The sequence below is a fragment of the Lactuca serriola genome, chromosome 3 (assembly GCF_051521515.1).
Source record: "Lactuca serriola cultivar US96UC23 chromosome 3, Lser_US96UC23_V15, whole genome shotgun sequence".
NCBI classification, from domain to species: Eukaryota; Viridiplantae; Streptophyta; class Magnoliopsida; order Asterales; family Asteraceae; genus Lactuca; species Lactuca serriola.
This window is the reverse complement of record NC_136410.1, coordinates 239,944,609-239,971,764: the sequence shown is the minus strand read 5'-3', so window position 1 is coordinate 239,971,764 and position 27,156 is coordinate 239,944,609. Positions and strand designations below refer to the sequence as shown.

Genomic DNA, 27,156 nt, shown 5'->3' with positions numbered 1-27,156 from the left:
GCCCGGTAGGCATTCTAGACTCGTACTGAGGGCCCAGGGGGTAGTCCAGCATGTAAAGCTGTGGACCCAGTGCATGTTGTTTTGTATTTTTTTTTTTTATTGATAGGATATGCTAATGTTGATATTGGTATGTGGACTTTATTTGTATCGGTATTTTGGGGGTAACTCACTAAGCTATTGGGCTTACAGTTTCAGTTTATTGTTTCAGGTACACCAGGGGATTGCGGCAAGGCAAAGGCGTGAGCGTACAGCTCCTCCTGTTTTATTATGTTTCTGGGAAATACTCTGATAATTAATATTTTGAAAACAAAGTTGTAATGTTTTGATGAAATTGACATGTTTTAAAAAGTCTAAATTAGTTTGAAATTTTGTATGTTACAGGCACACTTCCCACATCTGACGTGTGTTCAATCCTTGAATCCGAGCTATAAGCCAAGAATCCCGTACATCCCTATTGCAGGAATCTCCGAGCCCTCGCAGCTGAACAAAGGGTTGGCCCCTCCTAGGCCCTCTCGCCATGTATAACCAGTTCTCCCCCACTTGGGGTCCGAACCCTCACTAACCGGTGCTCATAATCGATCATGGCCCCATTGGCCCCTAACTAGTCCATCCCGACAATCACCTTCAGCCCTCGCAGCGGTATTAGGACTAGATCAACTCAAAACCTCTCTCCAAGCACAATCAGGACACAGTTCAAATACACCCCCACTGCACTTACAATGCGGTCGTAAGCAATCTCTACCTCGAGCGGGGAATCCAAAGTCCCCGAAGTGTCCCGAAACTTCTTGCTAAGCGCAAGAGACATGAACGATCGGGTAGCCCCTGAATCAAACAAAAAATGAGCAGACATATCGTTGACCAAAAAAGTCCCTATACAAGCACAGTATACACATAAGCAATACAATAAATCTAGAGTGGAGAAGAATAAAAACGTACTAGCCACAAACATCTAGTGTTGCCCGAGCCTCCACAGTAGTCAACTGAAATGTGCGGCTCTTCACCGCTGGTACATTCGCCTTAGCGGGGCGGCCATCAGTAATCCTCATTGTGGCGGGCGTAGGAACCTCCACTTCTCCTTCCATTCCCCTTAACTTCGGGCAATCGACGTGCTTATGACCGATTTGGTTGCAGTTAAAAAAAATCAAACCCTTGTTGGGGCAGTCCCGACTCAAGTGACCCTGATAGCCACATGCATAACATCTTGAGCCCGTAACCCAACAAGCTCCACTGTACAGCTTACCGCACTTGGCACACCGGCCCCCTCCTTGTTGGCCTCTACTAGATGAGTCCGATGTCTTCGGCTTTTTCGCCTGACCCACTACTGCCTGTTCCTGCTCAGGTTTCTGCTTAGTGCGGGATTCCAACTCTATCTCCCGCTAATGTGCCTTCTCCACCGTCTGATTCAGGGTTTTGCACCCCTGTAATGCTCACAAATTCCCGGATATCATCCCTTAACATGGAATGATATATCGTCCGCCTCATATCCTCATCTGTAACATATTGTGGGATTAACAAAGCTCACTCCCGAAACTTGGCGATGATCTCCACCACAGTCTCTGTGGTCTGCTGGAGTTCCTGGAATTCTCTCACCATCCTCTGCACCTCAATGGCTGGTGCAAACTCCAAGTCAAATCGTCGAACGAACTCTGCCCATGTCATCTCAACCACACCGGCTGCACCCACCTGGCTAGTAACCTCGCCCCACCAATCTCGGGCTCTATCTCTCAACATACATGAAGCAAAACCCACCTCTGCCGCATCCGGGAAAGAACTCATGCGTTGGGCGTTCTCAATATCTTCCACCCAGCGTCAACAAACAATGGGGTCCCTAACCCCGAAAAAATTTGGCGCTCCATACGCCTGGAACTCCTAGAACGAGGGAGTTTGGGACCCATCCTGGCCCGCAACAATCTCGGCTCTGAACACCCTGAGCCTGTCCTCAATAATCTCCATCATGCCCTCCTTGACCGTCCTAAAGATAACTGGGGTAGCGTCAAGGATGCCCCTAGTGACCTCAACTGCAATAAGCTCGCGCAGCCTCTCATCAATGGGCTTAGTAATGTCGCCCGAACTGGATCCAGATCCGAATCCCGAACCTGATCCCCCTGCTCCAAATCGTGTCACCACCACACTGCTCTGTGATGCCATAAACATAATGATCAATATACCCATGGAGGGAACCTCTCCATACCAGTCCTTTTTAGAGCCCCCCCCATATTTAACATTGGTTCGGGTACAGGTACTATGCTTTTAGTAGTACGGGCCCAATACTACCTTCCACACCTACCTGTACCTTTCCCGAGGCTCTACCTGATAACTCTAATTCGTCCAAAAATAATCCATAACCTACAAGATGCCACATAACTCGAATCCCAGGCTATCATAAGATTTGCTCTACCCAGATCAATCATAACAGGTTACCCTAATGCACGCAAGTTATACACAAAATAGAACCACATAGACTTTCAAATAAGCTTCTACCCAAGACCACAATCCAGAAAAGGAACAGTAATATGGCAGAATCATCATTTTAGGGCTACGCAATCCTAAACGTATACAACTTTGAAAGCATACATGTAGCAAGGTTCATCCGATTATCATGATTCACATATTTGCATAACATGGCTAGCATATACTGGGGAACTACTTACTTGGCTCTGCCGATCACGCGCGTTGCATTCTCCTCTTTCCCATTGTTTAGAAGGTTTAACTTTTATTTTATCTTTTTGAAAACAATTTTACCATTTCTTTAGTTTGAGTCCTGACACACCTGAGAGTGCACCCGAATCCCTCAAACCAAGGCTCTGATACCAACTTGTAACGACCCAAAAATAATCAAGGGTAAAAATTTCATTTTAATAGTAAAAACACTTTTCCATAAACCATGAAATCTCATTACAATTTTATTCAAATTATAAATCCATAATAATATTATTTCGAACATCAGAGGGTCCCATCCAAAATGTCTGAGAGAGTGCACGCCGCGCCATCAAGCCTTGCCTTTGCCCTTGGGCTCAGATGTACCTGAAACAATTCCACAAACTCTAAGCTAATTCTTAGTGAGTCCCCTAGAGCGTACTTTACACACAATCCACATCATATTTATCATATTAGCTATAAAAGTTGTCTCTACCACATATATTAGCTACATAAGCTATCTCTATCACATAAACCCTTCATAAGGATACCATGGACCCCCCACATGGTCTTACACCTAAGTGACATGAGCCACCCCATGGTCTTTTCCCTGCCAGAAAGTCATGGGCACCTCCCATGGTCTTACATCCATGTGTCATGGTCCCACCCCCATGGTCTTTTCCTTGCACATAACAAATATAGATAGAAATATACAGAGTATATCTAACTATTGTATCACAGATCTCTATACATATCTTTACCACATAGCTCTACTAACACATATACCACAATCACATAATGGGCTGACCTTAGTGCCTTAGACCCATTGGTATGGTGAGAAGACTCAACTGCCTATAATCAACATATGATTAACTTGTCACAATCCCATAAATACCCTCAAAGTCAACCCTGGTCAAAGTCAAGGTCAATATTCCAGCAACTCGTCAAGTTTCCTGAATAATTTGTCTACTCGCCGAGTCACCTGTGTAATTCGCCAAGTCCCTTCGCAAACTCATGAGACCGAAAAATCATGACAACCGAAAACTTGTGAATCCGAAAACTCATGCCAACCGAAAACTCATGAAACTGAAAACTCATGAAAATCGAAAACTCATAAATCCTATCCGACTCGTCAAGTCAGCTAAGGGGATCGACGAGTTCCTTCAGCCTCTTTCCAGTTGAGCTCTTTTCAGTGGGATCTAGGTCCCAAACTCCAGATCCAAACTCTCTTAATGTATATACCACGTAAAGTTGCAAAATTTATGTGCATGCAAGGCCCTTTATGGCTATTTATTCAAAACTAGGCTCCTTGCAAGGTTTTTGTGCATGGGAAGTGGCTAAACTACACAAAGTGAGTACCTTTATGTCATTGGGGACCTAAAGGTGTCCAAATTTGGAACCATATCCTTGTAATAGGTCCAGATCCGTGTTTAGACTTTGTTTGTCCAAAAAATGGTCATGTACCTGAAAGAGAAGGGATATCTAATCAACTAGAGCTCAAGGTGACAACTTTATACCTCAAGATGATGACTAAAATGAAGTAGATGTTAGATCTACTGTTTCTCTCCATGCTCCTTCCTCTTTAAGCTTGGAAATCCTTCACCAAAAATCCCAAAATAGCTCACACACACACTCAAGAAGGCTCAACAAACGGCTAGGGTTTCTTTAAGGGTTGCTAGAGTGCTAAGGGAGGCTACAAATGAGCCATAATTCCTTTAAATAGGGTGCAAACCATTGAGAGTTAGGGTTTCTCCTTACAGCTCCTACTCGCAGAGCGGCCTCCCAAATCGTCGAGCAGGTCCCGATTCCGTGTCCAATCTTAATGCCATTACTCGACGAGTTGGACTCCCAACTCGCCGAGTCCACGCACCAACAACCAAAAATTAAATAAATAAATCCAGTAATACCTGGAACAGGTGTTACAAATAACTTTATGACCTAATTAGATAATTTGAATTACAAATAGATACATTGCATATTTCAAATGTTGATTATGATTTAGGTCCCACAGCTTTTCCATTTTTAGAGTAGATTATGCTTTGTACGGAAACTAAAAGGCTAATGTAGAATTATCACTTGATTGTTGTTTCACAAGACATATCTCCAACAATTGAAGCCTCCAAACTTAGGAAAAAAGTTGTTATCCGCATATAATGGGCTAGACAACCCCTTAGGAGGGCATGTGGTCACCAAAACGTTTGAAGATATTAGAAATAAAATGTGGGCACATGAAGTTATTTTCACATGTGATTTTTTTACAACTCGGTTACTTTGGATGTAGTCATAAAGAATAGATTTTTGGTTAAATACTAATTGATTTTTGCAGTAAATAACAATAGATCACTTGACATCTCATGCAATAAAAAGCATTGAATATGATCGAATAGGATACTACCTCTTTCCATTAAGTATATTCCAAATATTTATAAAGTATGTCTATAATCATAAATTTCACGTTTATTTTCTTCCGTAGTTCTCAAAATAGGATGATATTATGAAAAAATTCCATTAAATGAAGAAATGTTAATTTATTTATTCAGTATTAAGAAAAACTTTTAATTAACGATCGCCTTCCATGTAAAATAATGACTCAAATGGCAACAAAAGATAACATATTTTTTATTTCATCTTTGATATTTTATCGGGAATCATTATATCTCGCTACTAGAATACCATAGATCGATGGACGAATTTGTTGACATTTTATATTAGCACAAAAAGTCTTTTTGCTAACTAGATATCGTCGTGAATATATATCGAAGAAATAGTCAAACATTAAAAGAAAGCCATTTTTTAAATTGTAATAACCTTTATTGTAATGTTTGAGTGTAACAACAGGTACATTGGTCAGAGTTCGGCGGTCAAACCAACGCGAACCACTATGTGATAAGGACCAATTGTATGTAATTTTATGTTTATAAGGTATATTAGATATATTATATTCATAATTAGTTTCAGAACGTACTAAACTACTTAAACCGTCTATCGTTGAAGATTGAATCGAAAATCACCAAAAATTAAATTTATTTGTGATGTTAAAAATGAATTTTTTATTAAGTATATCTGAAAGTTAATGATAAGAAATTTGAATAGATTACATTCTCCTGATTCCGAAGATATAAAGAACGTTCAAAACGGAGATCGTATGAAGAAGTTACATTCATTTTAAGTTATAAAATCAGTATTTATCTGATTTTCCTGAAGCGAGCCGTATACTGCTTTGTTTGGGATAGCTACGAATCTCGTAAACATTTTTTGATCACATTTTTGAACTCATGGTCTATTAATTTATTTCATTTTTATAATATTTCAACCAAAATCAGATTCGTAAAATCTATCGAATCCGAAAATTTTTAATCGCGAAACTTTAAAAGTTGTTTCCCGAAGTTTAGTATATCAGAATTGAATTCCGTCTACGTTTATGGAATCACAACAACTGAGACAATAAGCAGACACATTAGGAAAAAAATTCATATGTTGGGATCTATTGACATGCAAATCAAGAAACGAAACGACACCACAAAATAAATAAATAAATATTTTTCCATCCCAAAATTATAGTCTATTTTTTCTTTTTTGGTTTGTCTGTAAGTAATAATTCACTTCGAATAATAAAAACATTTTTACCAAAATATCATAATTATTATTTAACTAACTAAAAATTTAATAAAACATTAAATATAAAATAAAGACAAAACTGTCATTTTATTATATAACATTAACGGTGATTCATATTTCGTTAATATGTACAATAATTTTGAAACCGATGAAATATATAAAATATATATCATTTGAATTATTACCCAAAATATCTAGTCTGTGAGAATTTTAGATGCCCTTCAAAAGTAACTACCATTTTTCCTGACAATTCATTTATCTCTCAAAAATCTCTTTTTCTCTCTAATACCCTTCATCGTTTCAAGCTTCACCGGAAAGGAAGAGGTTACCGGCGACTCCCATTCCGGCTGAGACAAAGCTCCTCCGCCTCCTTCTTCATAAATCTCAACTGTGACCACCCCCCTTAACCCTCTTTTGTCGTAATACCCCACCCACAGACACCCTCTCTCTGTTGTGATATCTCCGATCTGCCTTGCCCTCTTCTTTGCGTTTTCTGTCAGATCAATAAAAAAAAAAGAATAAACCCTCAGAGGGTCGCCGGAGATGGGTGACTTATCCTCGTTGCCTTCATTCTTCCCTGCTTTCGTTCGATTGTTCTTTCTTCTCCGATCAGACAAGAACCGGAGACATAGCTTCCTCCTCACGATTTTCTAATCCTCCAACACGCCACCTCGTTTTGCTGCTTTTGTTCGTGTTTTCCTATCCCGATCAGTGAAGACGAAGATTAACCACACAGGTCACCAGAGATCGACCTCCCTAGCCCTCCTTGCTTAGTTCATTCTTCTGCCCCTCTCCTTATTTTAAAAGAGCAAAAACCACCCCTTGTAATTGTTTGATCAATAGCCCCATTATTTGTATTGTTAACCAAATCAGCCCTTCTTTTGTACTAAAAGACCAAAACAGCTCCGTTTAATGTGAATTATTACAAAAGTAATTCCTTTTAGATTTAATTTATCACAAAACAATCCCTGATGTTAGATAAATTACAAATCATCCCTTTTGATGTAAGTAGTTCAAAACAAGTACTTTTGGTTTCAAATATTATAAAATAGCCCCATGCTTTGTTTTAACTCAAAAGGGTGTCAAGATGTGGTTTTTCACGTGAAGCTTCACCAAAACCGAGACTAGATCGAGATCACACATCGAATGTGAGTGTCTACGACCCCTATTTTACAGTTTTAATATTTCGGGGAGAATACATGATTGTCTATTAAAGTTTTGATGATTTTCAAAGTTTTATACACAAAATAGCATCATACTTTATATTGGTCATAAGTTCATGAAATTATAATCTAAAATGTATAAATCATTAATCAATTAAATAAGTTATAGTAGAATGCTATAATTGACTTAATTATACTTTGTTGTGATATATTTATTAATTAATATTAATACAAATCACAAGATTTTATGCAGATTGATATAAACACTACAAGAAAAATCATGAATAGCTACGGAAAATTTTTACGGAATCAAAATCCGTAGCAATTTTAATACGGAATATGTTACGGAATGACTTGTCGTAGCTATAATGCTACGGAAACGATTACGAAATTGCATTCCGCAGCTAAATCCTAAATAGTTACGTAAAGTTTCTATGGAATCAAGATTGGTAGCTATTCTACTATGGAATATGCTACAAAATTCTTGGTCGTAGGTAATTTGCTACGAAAATGACTGCAGAATTGCATTACGTAGCTGAATCATGAATAGTTGTTACGAAATCGAAACTCGTAACTATTTTACTATAAAATATGCTACATAATTTTCGGTTGTAGCTAATTCGTTACGGAACTTGTTATAGAATTCATATCCGTAGATACTTGGCTAGAAAATTCGCTACGGAATCAAAATTTGTAGCTAGTTAGCTACAAAATTGAAATCCATAGTTATTTTGCTATGAAAATTTGTTACACAATAAAATTGTGTAGTTAATCTACCATGAAACTTGTGACGAAAAGGCTACTCATATTTATTTGTGTATACGACTGGTTTTAGAATTTGCAAAATAACTACGAAAACAAAATCCGTAGTTATGTCTCTACGAATTATTCCGTAGTTAAATAGCTACGTAATATCTCTCCCGTAGCAAAATATAGAAAATTATTTTAAAAGGAAACTAGTAAGAATCTTAAAACAAAAGAAGAAAATGATATCATCGTAATTTAAAAAGATAAGAATTTTTCTTCATTTACATAAATAAAAACTATATATATATATATATATATATATATATATATATATATATATATATATATATTACGTCTCATTATTTATTTTTACCTAAGCTACTTTTCCCCCAAATCATTGCAGTAACCCTCGTTTTCTCTCATTGACTTCGGTGGAAGCAGCAAAATTTTCCCCAAATCATATCATATGTATCACATTTGGAAGTAGCATAAGACGATCACGTATGAAAAGGAGTATCTATGACTTCGGTGGCGAATTTGATCCGAACATCTTAGACATCCACGGTGTAATTAAGGATCTTAAAGGAAACGACGACATGTGATTGTGCAACGAGGTTGTTGATCTCAAACGAGAAACGATATCGATCAAATGGCGGAGGGAAGGGACGTCCTTGAGATCCAGTCTAGCAACCGTTTAATTCTCACCTCCCTCAACCTAAAATTGTACTCTCTCTTTCTCTCTCTCTCTCTCTTCGATTGTAGTCCAATAAGCCAATTGAATTAGGTTTTTACATCGGATTGGTATTAAAATTGTTAAAAAATCGATTTTTTATTCAAAGCACATTGAATAGGAGTTGAATTATGCCTACTAAATTGTTGTTATAACGATATAATTTGTAATTTCTTCGGAATTAGGATTGTAATCGACTACTATTGTTATTTTGATCTTACATCATTACATGAGGTCGTAAGGAACTTTAATTCTAAATTGGTAGATTTGTAATAAAATTCTGAATTTGTGGATTTGCAATAAAATAATTTGTATGTAGCCTCTTCCAAGTTATGAAGAACACTATATTACAAAAATACAGTATATCTTTAGGAACTAGAAAATAGATCTTATATTATTATTCACAACGAGTTTTATTAATCATATTTCCTTAATATGACCTTTTGTGTAGCATTGTCATGCTACTTTTCGTGTGTTATTGATTGAATAGCGTTACTTGTAGCACCTTGTTTAACACAATTGTCTTTCAGTTGGACATATTAGGATGAAATGTTGATGTATATGTTAATCTATAAGAAAACTCATTCGAATATAGTTGGAGCCTGGAGGAAGGAAGACCTAAATTCTTGATCATAAAGAACTTACATGTTACAACCTATGAATAGTGCCTCATAATACTCATAGGCCAACCAAAGTAATGCCTTGGACAACCTTCGATTACTCAGTGTTACTGATCAATAGCTTTTGGAGGATGCTTATGAAATGATATACACATTAAAATGATCAAGAGAATAGAATAATAACCATACAGTAAGCTAAGAATCTTAATTGAAAGTTTAAATGAAAAATTGCTAATTTCCATACATTAGATGCTTTTATTAACATATATCAATATTTTATTATGATAATTATAAATAATATACTTGCACTAACCGTTGTATTTGGCAAAATAGCAAAGATAATGGTTTAGACAACAATTTGATTGGTCAATTTGGTGTGAGATTTTATTATGCCTTCCAAGTTGTTGATAAGGTGTGTCGTCTTTGAACCCTTTGATACTTCCTTTTATAAAAAACCATGAATTATTTATGGAGTCTTTTAATCATTTTTGTCATGATTGTTTTATATAATAATAACAGGTGACGATGTCAACAAGAACTCCAAACTCTGATAAGAAAATATGTTTGCATCACATTACATCTCAATGTATATTTTTTTTAGTGTGATCTTAATTTTATATGTATATTTTTTTAGTGTGATCTTAATTTTATACTACTTTAATTCATATGCACGGTGGATATAGAGGATTTTACTCCAGAAATACAATACCATTAGTGATGAATTTTAGGCATAAGAAACATTCCTATGTGCTCATGCAAACCCTAATGCTTGGATCTAGGTTTCACTATTGAACATGCTTTGATTCCAAGACTTACAAACCCTAATCTAGCATATAAACAACTAAATTTAACATATAGAATCAGATCTAGATGTTTACCTCTTCAATTGTTGGCTTAGATCTTCTCTTTCTTCTTTTCTTGAGCTTAGAGTCACAAATGCAACTCCTCTAATGGTTCACAAACCCCACAAGCAAGAAGGCAATATGAGAGAGGGAGAGAGAGGCTAGAAATCGGCCTAGGGATCTCTTAGAATCAAGTGGTAGCCGAATTCATGCCCTAGGGGTCATATTTATACTTACAGGTTACTAGGGTTTCACTCTAAACCCTAATGGACAGCTTAGCCACCAAGCAGCCCATGGAACCTTCTAGAATAAGGCCCTTGGACGAAAATATGATGGATACCCATCATAATTTCGTTCCCCCTTAAGCCCATTAGGTTTCCTTAACCTAAAACTCAACTATCATACATTTGACAGTTTATACCCCCTTTATTCAATTAATCTCTTTTGACCACCAAATTAATTCCTAATTAATTGATGACCAATACTAATTAAATAAATATGATTTCTCCTTTAATATATTATTTTTATAATATATAAATAAATCATAATTCTCTCTTAAATTACCTTGTCAAGTTTCTTTGTAGAAAACAACCCAAAAGGACCATGCATAACCGGGTCAAGTACATACCAAATATAGTTACAGGCTTAGACACTACTCCAACAATTAGAACACCTAAAGTTGCTAATTACATTCATAAACAAGGTGACACCATAACCGGGACATCAAGAGGTGGCAATGATAACAAAAAGATAGTCAATAGCATTGAAGATCCCAGAATTAATCAGGTTATTATAAAACAACCAAAAACAAGTAATTTTACTAGTTTTGTGACATATATATGATATAACCTTGATGTTTTTGTGTATTTTAGGTTTATATAATAGGTGGAGATGGAACACAAAAGGGGGCATATGCTATGTATGAGGTTTGTTCTCTTATTTTCTTATGATATTAAAGACTGAAACATAATTAGTTATTTTTAATGAAGGAAAGTGTAAACTTTTTGTATTTATACAGGAAGTTAGATGAAACATCCCAAAAATACGACCCAAAAATTTTATTTAAAAACTTTACTAAAACCATATTTATAAAACTGTATCATAATTCATACATAATTTTGTAGTATTAATTCAAACATAAACTTATTATCAGAGTAAAACATCCCAGGTTGACTAGCTATGGTGTGTGCACTGCAATCTTCCCGAGCTCCTCTTTTGAAAACTGAGTACCTGAAACCCAAACTGAAAACTGTAAGCATGAAGCTTAGTGAGCTCCCCCAATCTACCACATACCATACAATAACATCTAAAGCACATATTGGGGCCTTTCCCCCTGCATCAGACCGAAGTCCGAAAACTGCATCGGGCCGAAGCCCGGACTAACTGGGTCTTGCCCCCCTGCATCGGACCGAAGTCCGGAAACTGCATTGGGAAGAAGCCCAGACTAACTGGGCCTTGCCCACTGCATCGGACCGAAGTCCGGAAACTACATCGGGCCGAAACCCGGACTAACTGGGACCTTGTCCCCTGCATCGGACCGAAGCCTGAAAACTGCATCGGGCCGAAGCCCGGACAAACTGCGACCTTGTCCCCTGCATTGGACCGAAGTTCGGAACTAACTGATCATAACATAACATAAACACATATCAACTAGCATAAACACATATACTGCATACTGCATCAGACTGAAGTCCGGAACACATAACACATAAACATGCTTGAATCACAAAGACACCAAGCATACTGAACTACTGCATCGGACCATAGTCCGGAACTACTGCTAACTAAATGGGTCAGCATTGTGGCCGTAGACCCGTTCCTACTGGAAGGAAACTCACCTCGTGATGCTGATTGCTGAACTCCTGGATGAGAAATCCCGGACTGCTGCTCCGGCTGCTCCCCAAATATCAGGGGAATTAAAACACTAAATCAGAACAAGGATTTTCCTATGGGTAAACGGACCATTTTACCCCTACTATAACATGGGTCACAGCATGGCCCAAAACCCTTAGTTCCTTCTAAGTCCAACAACGACCCTACTACAGGCCCACTAATGGCCCAATTTTTTGAATTGGGCCTATCTCCTGATATGGGTCCCACCATAACCTTGGCCCATAATCTAACTTCTAGAGGCCCAATAACAAGATAGGCTTTTCAAGCTCACTTTTGGCCCAATTTGCTATATTTGGCCCAAAACCCCTTTTTGGACCTTACTCAAGCCCAATGTTAAATCCTTGGGCCTTAGCAACTAAATTTTGATGGCCCAATAAGGCCCAAGGATCCTAAGTCTCAACTCAGCCCACACCGAGGCCCAAAATGCAATAAGCCCAATTGACTGCATTACGCGGGGCGTATTCTAATGTACGTTTAGCGTATTGGCCTACTAGAGAGTACGCGGGGCGTACTTTCAATTACGCTCGACGTACTCATTTTGTTAAGACACTTTCCATTAAGTGCTTAATACTTTGACTCAAGGGCCATAAACTTAGATCTAGGTCTTATTCCATTCCCTAATCCATCAAGTTGCTTACTTTATGGATTCCATGACTTACATAAGTCCCAACTCCAAAACCCATGTTCTAATTCCATGAAAGAAGGTCTTAAGTCATGCATGAACTCATTTGGACTTTCAAGATAATAACTTTTTGTTATAGGGAGTCAATTAGCACCAAGGGTAGCAACCCTTGACCTGCAAATCGGATTCAAGCTATAAACCTTTCACCTTTGGACTAAAAACTACCAGAACTACCCATACTAGATCTAAGCATCCATAGACAAATTTATGAGCTTTTTACCTTCCAGGTGTTCCAGAGGATGGTGTTGTCTCAGATCTATAAGCCCTGGCATCCAAGGTTCTTCCTTGCTAATCTTCCTCTTCTCTTTTCCAAGCTAAAACCACCAAGATAAGCCTTCCAAGATCAAGATCTCACAATATGAAGGTTGGGTCATTCTAGGGTTCCTTCTGAGGTTGGGGAGGATGATATGGGGGCTAGGGTTGGAGCTATAATGTCCTTTATATAGTGCTTGTCCAAGAATTAGGAATATTTTAGAATAGGGCGTTACAACTCTCCCCCACTTAAACTAAACTTCATCCTCGAAGTTCACTTATGGTCAACTGACCTGCAATCCACCTCTAACACTCTGCCTGATGACTCTAACCCTATTGACCTTCTGCCTGGTCAGCCAGGATGGCGTAATCCTTGCGGTTAAAATCCACGAGTACTTAGGCTAAACATTCTTTGGGTTCCCCCCCCCCCTCCCTTTTTCTCCGTACGTTCTCTGGCCTTCTAAAGGCTACCTCCTATAGCTATCCACCTTCTTTGTCATTACTACCACTAACTGAAAATCCTGTTGCCCCTCACCCGACTACCGGATGCACTGAGACCACCCTGGTCCAACGAATCTGCCTGCACTTGCAACCCAACACAAAATTAACACTGGCCATTACAATGCAACTAACCGAAACACTGAACTGCCTGCAACACTGAACTGTCTGAAACACTGAACTGCTTGGAACACTGAAATGCTTGAAACACTGAACTGCCTGGAACATTGAACTATTTGACACACTGAACTGCCTGAAACACTGAACTGCCTGAAACAATGAACTGCCTGGAACATTGAACTGCTTGAAACACTGAACTGCCTGAAACGCTGAACTGACTGAAACGCTGAACTGACTGAAACACTAAACTGACTGAAACGCTGAAACGCTGAACCGCTTGAAACACTGAACTGCTATATGGCTGCTTCCCAAAATATCTCAAGACCTTCCTGGTCTCCAATCAGCTGTCGGTTATCTGCAACCCCGAGTTCCAACTCAACTGTGGAGTCCAAGGACTCCTCACTTTGTCGCTCCCACGACTTCTGAACGAAATCTTTCTCTGGAACTAGTTTCCACTAGTTATCCTGACACTGTGGCTCTAACAACCTCCCGATCCAACCGACTGGGTCCACGTCGAATCCTGACATCATCAAATCCAAGACTAAAATGATGGCTCCCAGACTAACGGTAGCTCATAACATACACGAACCCAAGCGGTCCACTGCTTGCCTGATCTCATAACTGTGGTGACGATCCACTGACAAATCGCCGACTTAACCATAATTGAACCATTTGGGAAATCCGAAATCCAACCCGTGGATTCCCGTATCCTCATTGCTGCACCCGAACTGGTGGGTACTACTGCTTCCCCCGCGTCCAAACAATGCGCTCATGCTGACTACTAACTTGACGAATGCTCTGGCTACATTCGCAAACTTACAACTCCCTAATACTATCTGACTGCTAGTGAATGCTACGGCTACCCCCGCAGACTTACAACACTCTACTACTATCTGACTACTAGTGAATGCTACGGCTACCCCCGCAGACTTACAACACTTTACTACTATCTACTGCTAGTGAATGCTATGGCTACCCCCGCAGACTTACAACACTCTACTACTATCTGACTGCTAGTGAATGCTACGGCTACCCCCGCAGACTTACAACACTCTACTACTATCTGACTGCTAGTGAATGCTACAGCTACCCCCGCAGACTTACAACACTCTACTACTATCTGACTGCTAGTGAATGCTACGGCTACCCCCCGCAGACTTACAACACTCTACTACTATCTGACTGCTAGTGAATGCTACGGCTACCCCCGCAGACATAAAACACTTTACTACTATCTGACTGCTGCTGAAAAAATGTTTGGCTTTCCTGCCGCTCTACCATGCTCTGCATGCTGTCTCTGCTACTGACTACTAACACGGAAGCATCTCTTGCTAACTGTTCTCAAGATCCTTATTCCGACTCATTAGAGCCCTACAGGCGGTCCTCCAACCTGGATTCCCAACCAGCTACTAACCATCTCGAATACATGAACTAACTGTTGGGAAGTTCCTCAAACTCCCAATCCTGAACTCCTCAATCCATCAATTGCTGCTACTATCTTTTCTTCTCAGAGGCCGTGTACTCATTCTGGATCTACGTACTCTTACCCTTGTATACTCGGAGGGTTCTCCCCCACTTGGATCCGGCTAACTCCTTACTGCTCACTGGTCGAAAGGATTCCCCAACCTTCCTTCCATGAAAAGGGGCGATCCGCTGCCCGCCCACGATTACCTCTGTTGGCGCTCCAACTAACCCTTACCAGATCCGAACCATTCCTGATAACTAACTTAGCACTCTTCAATCCTTCACTGAATTTGCTTGGGTGATTGCATCCCGAGGACTTGCGTTCAGGGTAAACATTCCCAACTCACTTTCCTACTATCCGCTAGCTACTTCACTAGGAGATTTAAATCGTCACTACTGAGGATATAACTGATCAATCCCACATGACACCTTTCGAAAGTAGTGAGGCATTATTGATTCTTCCACACACTTGCTACAACTACTGCATCTGAAACAACCTGATCTAGGGGGGATGACCTCCAATTTACCACTCTAATTCCAAGGTATGTAATTGGCATATAACTCAATCTCAAGCAGGTAATATAATAACCCAATACATATGCTTATTAATATCACTGCGGTAATATAACAATAAAATCATGAATAATAATTGATAGGAAGGTAAAAGATACATACCTCCAGCATTCGACGTTGCTTGAAATCTTGCTGAAATCAACCGGTACACTCTGCTCCGAGCCGTAGGCGCCCTTGCCCGACCCCGACCACCGCTGGTGGTTCTCGAAGTCACAGGGACAGGAGCTATCACCTGCCCTGCTGCATACATACTCGGACAGTGGGCCTTCTTGTGGCCCCTCTGACTACAATGGAAACATATCGGGTCAAGTCCCTGGACGATGGTAGTGGTAAAATCTCTACTGAAATGACCCATCCGACCGCACCTGAAGCAGACTGAATCACCACTATCACTCCTGCATGCACCCATGTGCGTCCTACACACTCCCCGCATCGACTGTGGCTTTGGTAGTCCCTCGATCTCAAATCCGACCCCTTGGGTCTCTTGACCGAACCCGGGGATACCTGAGTCTCATCCGTCTTCCTCTTCCTTTCCGACTCCCTGCTCGTCTCTCGTTCCTGCGTTACCCCGTCAACCCCATCCATCATATGAACAACCATTATCTGATCTTGAAGCTTCGCGGTCAACCTACCAGTGGTCCTCATGACCATGCCGGGCAACTCCTCGCGAGTGGCTCGCGAAACCTCCCTGATTATCCAATCATGCAGAGGTCCCCCCTGGAGACAGATTGCCCCACACACACCTGTTCCCTGATGGTAAGAGCTAAAAATGGGAACTCCCTCCCTAATGTATCCCTGAACTCCATAAGCATCAGGCTCTAGACGAGCCCTAATCTGTCCTGAAACTATCCCGACCCTAAAGGCCTCAAGATGACTGTCCATAAGCTCCATGATGGCCTCTCTAACCGAGCAGAAAATCACTGGAGTCTGATCAATGATGTTTCACATAATCTCCGCGGAAATGAAATCCCTCATCTGATGTCACACCCCAAAACCAAGAACGGCGAAAACGTTCTGGGGCGGAGGACGTCATGTAAAGTAATCATAACACAGTAAATGTAAATAAGCAACCAACATCATACATTGCATTAAATATATAATTTTAATACAAGCGTGTTCTGTACAGTGTTAGACACCAAAAATAAAACGTAAATCAAAATAATAATATGATGGGTCTTGAATGCACTCCATCTTCTCAAAAGCTGGCCTCGGTACCTGTCTACTGATGACCTGAGAATACAAGTTATTTTGAAAGAGTTTATCAGCATTAAGCTGGTGAGTTCATAAGTATTTTAGTGTCAATGTTTCTTGTAAAAACGTTTGAACCTGTCTCAATGTATAAGTTTGTGAAAATGTAAGTAAATGTTTGAAAGTGTTTGTAAAAGTTTGAATCTCTCAGAAAATCCTATATTTTCTATAAAAGTAACCTTCTATCAAGGCTAAACTGTTTTGTAAACTTGTCTGTTGTAAAAGTGTGTAATTTCCCAAGTATAACTATCATTTGTTAAAAATATAGTTTGTACATTAATGCTTAAGTGAGGTTATCACTAAAATATGTAATGGGTAAATCATTGTAGTACTGTAGCTTTGTATAATAAGACTACTATTGTACTAAATACTACTACCTTAAACCGGATTTATATTAAGGTATAATGTGATAAATTGCACCATGCTATCGACTGGTAACAACGACATAATGAATGGTCGTAAATAAAAAAAAATGACGTTTGGCACCCGCAGACCTGCAGGTCCGGCTGTAGCTAGCAGCAAGGTGTAGGATAGTCAATCCAGTATAGATCTATACGCAAACTCACGCTCTCCCTCCAAGAGAATTCTGGCTACAACTCGGGCCATGACATTTAAGGCATGCTCCGATACAGCGGATCACAATTGTTAACGTATTCATGTATATGTAATGTTTCTCGTTCTTGTATAGTTGTATATGTTCATGTTTCTAGTATAACTGTATATGTACATGTTTCTAGTATAGCTGTATATGCACTTGTTTCTAGTATATCTGTATATGTACTTGTTTCTAGTATAGCTGTATATGTAGTTGTTTCTAGTATATCTGTATATGTACTTGTTTCTAGTATAGCTGTATATGTACTTGTGTTACCCCGATGGTAACTAACTATTGATGTACTGATAAGTATGAATATGGAAGTACTTTTATGTCTATACATGTATATATGATATATAAGTAATATGGAAACGACTTTCGGATGGTCACCCGAAATCCCACCAGACCACATCCAAATCGAGAAAAAGGAAATAGGGTAGATGGCCTTCCTATGCCCTTTAAACATTATTTATACATCTATACATATACGGGCATGCAATTTATAATATAAAAGCATAAATAAGTATTTATAAGACATTTGAAACATAAGTATTATTTTTAAAAAAGATCGACTTGATGTCAATCTATAAAACAATTTGAAGGCATAGATTTGATTAAAACAGTTTAAGTATAAGGAATGTTTAATTAAATCACATTTGTAGTATAAATTTGAAAAGTAAATGGTTTTGGAAAACATTTTGGAGTAAAACAGTTGATAGACAGTTTGAACAGTGATAAAATCACTGGTTTCCCTAGTTATTAATCACATGTGATTAATGCAATCACATGTGATCGAAGCAATAACAATAAGTATCTAACTTGTATCCCCCCTTGAAAGCATATAAAAGAATTTATAGAACATTTAAAAGGTAAATTAAGGGGTATGAACTCACTTGATTGAAGAAAGCGAGATGGAAAACCGGGTAGAGTTTCGTCTCGGAAAACGGATTTTTCTCGGGATTCTCGGGAATCTCGGGAGTAAAATCGACCCTCGGGACTTGAGCAAAAAGACCAGAGCTTCGGGTTTTAACGGGCACGGAAATCGAGGCAAGATTGTGAGAGAGAGGAGAGAAATGAGCCCTTTTCTTAGAAGCCCTCGCATCCTATTTATAGTAAGGCTGGTCTGCCTCGGTACGCGGGGCGTACACTCGTACGCAGCGCGTACGAGTACGTCATGCATGACCGAAGCCTCGACTGCCTCGGCTTCGGATGGGACGGGTTGCTGGGTACGCGGGTCGGATGGGACGGCGGGTCGGACGGGACAGCGGGTCGGACGGGTCGGCGCTTCGGACGGGTCGGACGGGTTGGATTCTTCGGATAGGGCGATGTGGACGATCAGAGGCCAATCCTCTCGGTTACGCAGGGCGTACAGGGGTACGCAGCGCGTACCTCGGATGAGGACGCTGACTCCCCTTCGGATAATGTCCGAATTTTGATTTAAATAAATAATTAATTTATTTAATAAACTTCAAAAATTCATATCTTCTTCATACGAACTCCGTTTTCGATGGTCTTTATATCCACGCGTAGGTGAGATTACGCTCTACAACTTTCGTTTAGACTCCGTCGGCAAATTCCGAAATTATTTTTTTATTAATTATTATAAACCCATCGTGTTTAAGGAATTTCTTTGAAAATTCATAACTTCTTTATCTGATGTCGGTTTTTGCCAGACTTTTTACCGTTGGAATACCATTGTCGAGACCTTCGATTCTCGTTTAGGTCATTCCGGCCAAAAGTCGCTCGATCTCCGATTCGAGTTTTTAGTTGTCTGTTGCTAAGCCGAACTTGGAAAAATCATAACTTCGCTATATGAAGTCGGATTTGGGCGTTCTTTTCACGTACGATCATGGTTCAAAGATATTTAAACATAGAAGGAAATTAAATAGAAGTATTTGTACATTTTATTATGAAAGTAAATTTTATTACTCAGAAGTGGTTACAATACTTGACCCATTTTGGTCATTACAAAGAGTTGAAATATCGGGTTGTCACATCTGATCATCAAACTGTCTGGCTCCAGAGCCCGAGCTAGATCCCTCTCCGGTACCTGAACTGCTAACTGATATCTCACGCAACGTCACCATGCTGAAAACATAACACATTACTGATCAATATACACACCGCTGTTGGGAGATCTTTCACATACTCTACCAGTTTCCTGGGTTTGCCTCGACCATTCTTGAATCGAGTACGGATCCTCTGCTTTCAGTAGTACGGGCCCATACTACCTTCCACATCTATCTGTACTTTCCTCAAGAGTTACCTCAACTCCACCAAGTCACTCTACTGCTTCTGATCTCTACTACTCTCATCCTAGGCTTGCCCTAGGGAAATCGTTGACTCAACCCAACCAGTCCTCAGCTGCTGAAGGCCTTCTTGTAATGCCAATTATCCATTACCTGAATACCATTACATATGACGCGGCTCAGATAATCCTTTAAGTAAAAGACTCGTCCCTACAACGGTTAGACTCAAACAAGAGCTGCGCAGCAGGGCCAAATCCAACACTCTGAGATTATTCAACCCTGATCACATGTGATGTGACATATTCACCTAATGGCTAACTCCCATCACTCAGAGTCCCACAAAGCACAAAGCAAGCAGCATTCGGACACAGGAAGCTACTCTAGCAATTCTATCCTCATAACGAGAAACTGTATTAGCATACAATGCTAAGCTCATACTATCAGACATAACCTAAATAGGCTATCCTACTGTTGTCTACTCCATACTAGCATGCAATTCTTATAAAGCTGAAACACATAAAGCAGGCATATAAGGCATCCTCCTAGATCCTTAGCCCTATACTAGCATGCTGTTCTACTGAAACTGAAACTGATAACATAAACTTGTATGGGTAATTTGGGAGTACTTACTTGAGCTCGGCTGATTGCATGCACCATACCCTTTTTCTCTTTTTAAAGTCATTTTCTTTCTAAAATTTCTTCTCGCTTTTTCTAAAACTCTTTTCTTTTCTCAAAAATTCTTTTCGAAAAAGTTTTTCTTTGAAAGATTTTACCGTTTCCTTAGTTTGAGTTCAGACATACCTGAAAGTGTACTCGAATCCCTCAAACCAAGGCTCTAATACCAACTTGAAACATCCCAAAAATACGACCCAAAAATTTTATTTAAAAACTTTACTAAAACCATATTTATAAAATTGTATCATAATTCATACATAATTTCGTAGTATTAATTCAAACATAAACTTATTATCAGAGTAAAACATCCCAGGCTGACTAGCTATGGTGTGTGCACTGCAATCTTCCCGAGATCCTCTTTTAAAAACTGAGTACCTGAAACCAAAACTAAAAACTGTAAGCACGAAGCTTAGTGAGCTGCCCCAATCTACCACATACCATATAATAACATATAAAGCACATACTGGGGCCTTGCCCCCTACATCAGACCAAAGTCCGGAAACCGCATCAGGCCGAAGCTCGGACTAACTAGGCCTTGCCCCCTGCATCGGACCGAAGTCCGGAAACTGCATCGGGCCGATGCCCGGACTAACTGGGCCTTGCCCACTGCATCGGACCGAAGTCCGGAAACTACATCGGGCCGAAACCCGGACTAACTGGGACCTTGTCCCCTGCATCGGACCGAAGCCTGAAAACTGCATCGGGCCGAAGCCCGGACAAACTGGGACCTTGTCCCCCGCATCGGACCGAAGTCCGGAACTAACTGATCATAGCATAACATAAACACATATCAACTAGCATAAACACATATACTGCATACTGCATCGGACTGAAGTTCGGAACACATAACACATAAACATGCTTGAATCACAGAGACACCAAGCATACTGAACTACTGCATCGGACCGAAGTCCGGAACTACTGCTAACTAAATGGGTCGGCATTGTGGCCGTAGACCTGTTCCTACTAAAAGGAAACTCACCTCGTGATGCTGACTGCTGAACTCCTGGATGAGAAATCCCGGACTGCTGCTCCGGCTGCTCCCCGACTATCAGAGGAATTAAAACACTAAATCAGAACAGGGATTTTCTTATGGGTAAAAGGACCATTTCACCCCTACTATAGCATGGGTCACAGCATGGCCCAAAACCCTCAGTTCCTTCTAAGTCCAACAACGGCCCCACTACAGGCCCACTAATGGCCTAATTTTCTGAATTGGGCCTATCTCCTCATATGGGCCCCACTATAACCTTGGCGCATAATCTAACTTCTGGAGGCCCAATAACAAGATAGGCTTTCCAAGCTCACTTTTGGCCCAATTTGCTATATTGGGCCCAAAACCCTTTATTGGACCTTACTCAAGCCAATGCTAAATCCCTTGTCCTTAGCAACTGAATTCTGATGGCCCAATAAGGCCCAAGGATCCTAAGTCTCAACTCAGCCCACACCGAGGCCCAAAATGCAATAAGCCCAATTGATTGCGTTACGCGAGGCGTATTCTAATGTACGCTTAGCGTACTGGCCTACTAGAGAGTACGCGGGGCGTACCTGCAATTACGCTCGGCGTACTCATTCTGTTAAGACACTTTCCATTAAGTGCTTAATACTCCGACTGAAGAGCCATAAACTTAGATCTAGGTCTTATTCCATGCCCTAATCCATAAAGTTGCTTACTTTATGGCTTCCATGACTTACATAAGTCCCAACTCCAAAACCCATGTTCTAATTCCATGAAAGAAGGTCTTAACTCATGCATGAACTCATTTGGACTTTCAAGATATCAACTTTCTGTTATAGGGAGTCATTTAGCACCAAGGGTGGCAACCCTTGACCTGCAAATCGGATTCAAGCTATAAAGCTTTCACCTTTGGACCAAAAACTACCATAACTACCCATGCTAGATCTAAGCATCCATAGACAAAGTTATGAGCTTTTTACCTTCCAGGTGTTCCAGAGGATGGTGTTGTCTCAGATCTATAAGCACTGGCCTCTAAGGTTCTTCCTTGCTAATCTTCCTCTTCTCTTTCCAAGCTAAAACCACCATGATAAGCCTTCCAAGATCAAGATCTCACAATATGAAGGTTGGGTCATTCTAGGGTTCCTTCTGAGGTTGGGGAGGCTGATTTGGGGGTTAGGGTTGGAGCTATAATGTCCTTTATATAGTGCTTGTCCAATAATTAGGGTTTTTAAGCTGTTAGCGTACGCTGGGCGTAACTCTCGTACGCCTATAGGACCCGCGATGTTTTGCCCCTTTGCGCTGGGCGTACTCAGCTAAACACGCGTGCACTTAACACTCATGCATGGCCTTCCATGCAAACTTTTCGCTATAAGGTCCGTTCATGCCAAATCTTCAAAGTGTCATAACTCCTTCATTCTAGATCCGTTTCTGATGAACTTTATATCCACAGAAAGGTGGCGAGAAGCCCTATGCTTATAACAACACACCCCGGCCTGAAAACTTCTCGAATAATACCTCTAATTTTAAAAAAGAACTAAAACGCCCCTGGCCTTGGCCTCCGAAGTCCATAATGGAATATTTTAGAATAGGGCGTTACATTAGAAGACGGGGTTTTAAAGTTGCGGTTATCGGGATAGCAAAAACTATCGATTATGACATTCCGGTACTTTATATTGAAGTATTGTCGATTTTAGTCCTTTGTATCATATGATTAAAATAAAATCCATTACTTTGATCTTGTTTTTATAGATTATTGATAAATCATTTGGATTTGATACTGTTGTTGAGGAGACTCGACGCTCAATTAACGCAACAGATGCTGAGGAAGAGAGCAACAAGAATTGTATTGGACCTGTTAAGCTAATGGGACGTAATAGTGGTAAGTTTTGTAAAACAAGATTAAATAAAAGTTAGTGTTTGTGGTTTAAATTTGAAAATATTTATGCAGGACTTATTTTTATTGCAATGTATGTCGCTCTTGCAAGCCTAGATGTTGATTATTGTTTAATCCCTGAGTGGTTGGGTCACCTTTCTATCTTGAAGGGCATGGTGGTCTTTTTGAATATATAGAGAAAAGAATAAAAGAAAACGGGCATATGGTAATTGATGTAGCAGAAGGTGCAGGACAAGAATTTGTGGCTGAGAGGTGAAGAGCCACCAACAAGGATGCCTACGAGAACAAGGTTTTAGATGACATTGGCTTGTGATACTTAAGTTTTGTGACAGCTCGAAACTTTTTTTAATGAATGATAGAATATTATATATCAAATAACAATTTATGTATAATTTCTAGCATTTCGATATGTTGGATATTTATTTTAGTTTCTATAGAAATACTACTTTTGGTTTTATATTAATTGTATTTCTAGAAATTGATATAAATAGTCGAATTCAAATACCGAATTTTATAAATTAATGGTACAAAACCATTGCTATGAAATTTGTTATGGAAAAATTTCTACGGAATTGGCTACGGAATTAGCTACAAAACAATTGCTACGAAATTTGCTATGAAAAAATTGTTACGAAATTTACTACGCAAAAATTACTACGGAATTTACTATGGATAATTGTTACGGAATTGGCTATGGAAAAATTGCTACGGTATTGGCTACGAAAAAAACAATATAGAATATGCTACGGAAACATTGCTATGGAATTGGTTACGGAAAAAATTGCTACAAAATTTGCTATGGAAAATTGCTACGGAATTTGCGACGAAAATGCTATGGAACTCAAATTGCAACGAATATATGTCGTAGAAAGTATCATAGCAAAATTGCTACGAAATTACAATTCTGTAGCTAAACAGTTTGCTACAAGAAAAAAAGCTACGGAGTCTAATTGAAAATTTTCGTAGCAAATTCCGTAGTTATCCGGCTTTAGCTACGAAATTTCATGTTTTTGCTATGGAATTTTTCCATAGCCAAATCGAATTTTTCTTGTAGTGAAAGATAAAGTTATACGACAAATCATAAACTGTAATACTCGTTACCTCGGAAAGTACGCGAAGTTAAGGTTTTTTTATGTATTATATCCTTTCGATCGAGTAACAACTTCTAAAGAAGGTCTTCATTCCCCTTCTAAAGAAGCAAAAAAAGTTAGGGACATGGAGAGAGATAAAGTTGTAGAAGTGCTTCTAGATCTCATGGAATAAGGGAGGACCTCCTTCCTTTCTGCCCACTCTCTATTCACACGGTTCTCAAAGGACGGGTGGGCAACAGGTACCACGAGCCTTCTGTCCCACACATCTATCCAGAAGCAAGTGTAGTTCACCGTGTATATATATGCATGAATATGATGAGAAAGCAGGAAAAGACATTATACATATGACCAAATATGTTATTCAACATGATTATGTACAAAAGGAATGTACATTGCCTTAAACAGTTGATAAACGAAAATTAGACAAATACATAATAATTAATTGAAAATATACTGAAAATCAATTATTATTCTTATACTCTCGATAATCATGTAGAAATGATTTCTAAATATATGATATATTTTATTTTTATAATTATTATAAAAATATAAATCATTTTAGTTGTAATACGAAATTCGTCGTATATGATAACATAATTGATTCTCAAATTTTAGGAATTATTACCTAATAAATTATATATCATATCAATTATGCAATTTATCGAATATTATGGAAATCGTTGGTTTTCACGTTAGTTGAAAACTTGAAAATGCTATAAAAATAGCCATTAGGTTGCCCGAATTTTGTCATGACAGCCAATAAGATTTGAAAAATATATTAGGGCTTCTGAATCTCAAATACTAAAAGACTTAAATCAAAATCGTTCCTAAACACTAAAGAATTATGAGTATTCTAAAGTCTTATATCGGAGAGTTTAGGATTAGGATTCCTAGACATTGTTAGGTTCCATCACACCTATTGGACGCTCTATATGAGCTATGCATGTTTGTAAAAGCCTTATGAGTTAGGATCATTTCCTAAGCTATGGGTCATGGTGTTTGGGGGTTAGCTCTCGTGTGTGTATGTGTGAGAAAATTTACGAAAGGGGTGAAAGAGGGAGTTTTATGAAAAGGGTGTTTTCGTTACTTAGGATCAAGATCTTCTAAGTTATAACCGTTGACCCAGGAGGAGTCTTATATTGTAAATCTGCGCACACGGCATATATTTATAATAAAATGTATGGAAAGATTTATGCGAGTCGATATTCTCCGTCTGTGGTTGCTAGCTGCAACTTCGTCTGACGAGACTACACGACTATTCAAAATGTTAGTAATGATACACATACCTCCAATCTATTATGCTCTTACGGGGCAGGAATGCCTGTAGTGTTAGTTAAAGGCTCATCTTAGATCCCAGATTTGTTTTGTTATCGTATAAAATTTTCAATAAGTTTATACGGGGTCTTTGTTCACTCATACTAGTTGGAAGAGACTGTATCTAGTGGGATAGTTTGTGACTCGAAATGATACATGCCAATACTAAAAATTAAGTTATATAACACTTAATTGACAACATGACACGATTGGTTAAGGTTTATTAACTTACATTAAATAAGTTATTTATATAAACCTTTTGTTTTTATACGAAAAAACAATATTTATGTGGGAGGAGTTTGCCCCACTGGTTAAATGTCGGTTTCCAAATTAAGTAAGATAACACTTAATTAATACCCGATACGAATTTACAAACTTTACAAATTTGAAACTAATGAGTTTTACATATAAACTATACAAATGCTTGTATAAGGTTTCAACGATAAATTTGGCTATTTTATGTTTTCACAAAGTGTGATATGATTTTATTTTATATAAATTGGTATCCAAAATCCTTATATAAAAAACATTTTGGTCATGAGAACCATAAAAATTTGTTATAAGTTTGATTTACTTATATATTTAACGAATGGTGTATATTTGGATTTTAGCAAAAGATATTTCTAATGAGTATAAATACACTTTTATAACTCAATTACTTTACAATTTTGATAGAAAATTATGTATTTATAAAAGCCGGTCAACTAGATAAAATTTATAAAACACTTTTATGTATAAAAATACTTTGTGTCAAAACCTGTAGAACTTAACAACAACTTGGTTGACGTATCTTAATGCACGTATTTTATGGTTATTTATAAAGTCGGAAGTGTTAGTACAGAACACCCTCCATTATTTTTACCATACATTTATAAACGTTGGATTGTTAGGCGTGTGTCGCGATTTAGAAATAGCTATTGTTAATGTAATTTCTATTTCGGTAATAGTAGAAAATTATATTTATAATGTTCAATGTATGTTCAATAACTGTGATTACTGATTTATGTCGCGCACCTCGACGTTTCCGCCGCCGGCCGGGGGTGTGTCATTGAGTATTATCTAAATATACAATATAAGTATATAATGAGTTGATAAACAACAAAAAGAAAGTATAAAGTCATGCATAAATAAATAATTTGTTTTCATATTAATAGATACATAATGGACTTAACTATATAGCTAAATCTTTAAATATGTTAGAGAAGACTACATTAAATGCAATTGAGAATTCATTTTTTTCCTCATTATAAATATCTCCATCAAACTCCGAATATCATGACTCCCCTCAACAAA

General features: G+C 38.8%; 1 pseudogene; it reads left to right on the top strand.

Annotated features, from left to right (window-relative positions):
- The first annotated feature begins 10,175 nt into the window (after nt 1–10,175).
- On the top strand, nt 10,176–23,771 carry LOC145096113 (ATP-dependent 6-phosphofructokinase 7-like; annotated as a pseudogene).
- Nucleotides 23,772–27,156: the final 3,385 nt, after the last annotated feature.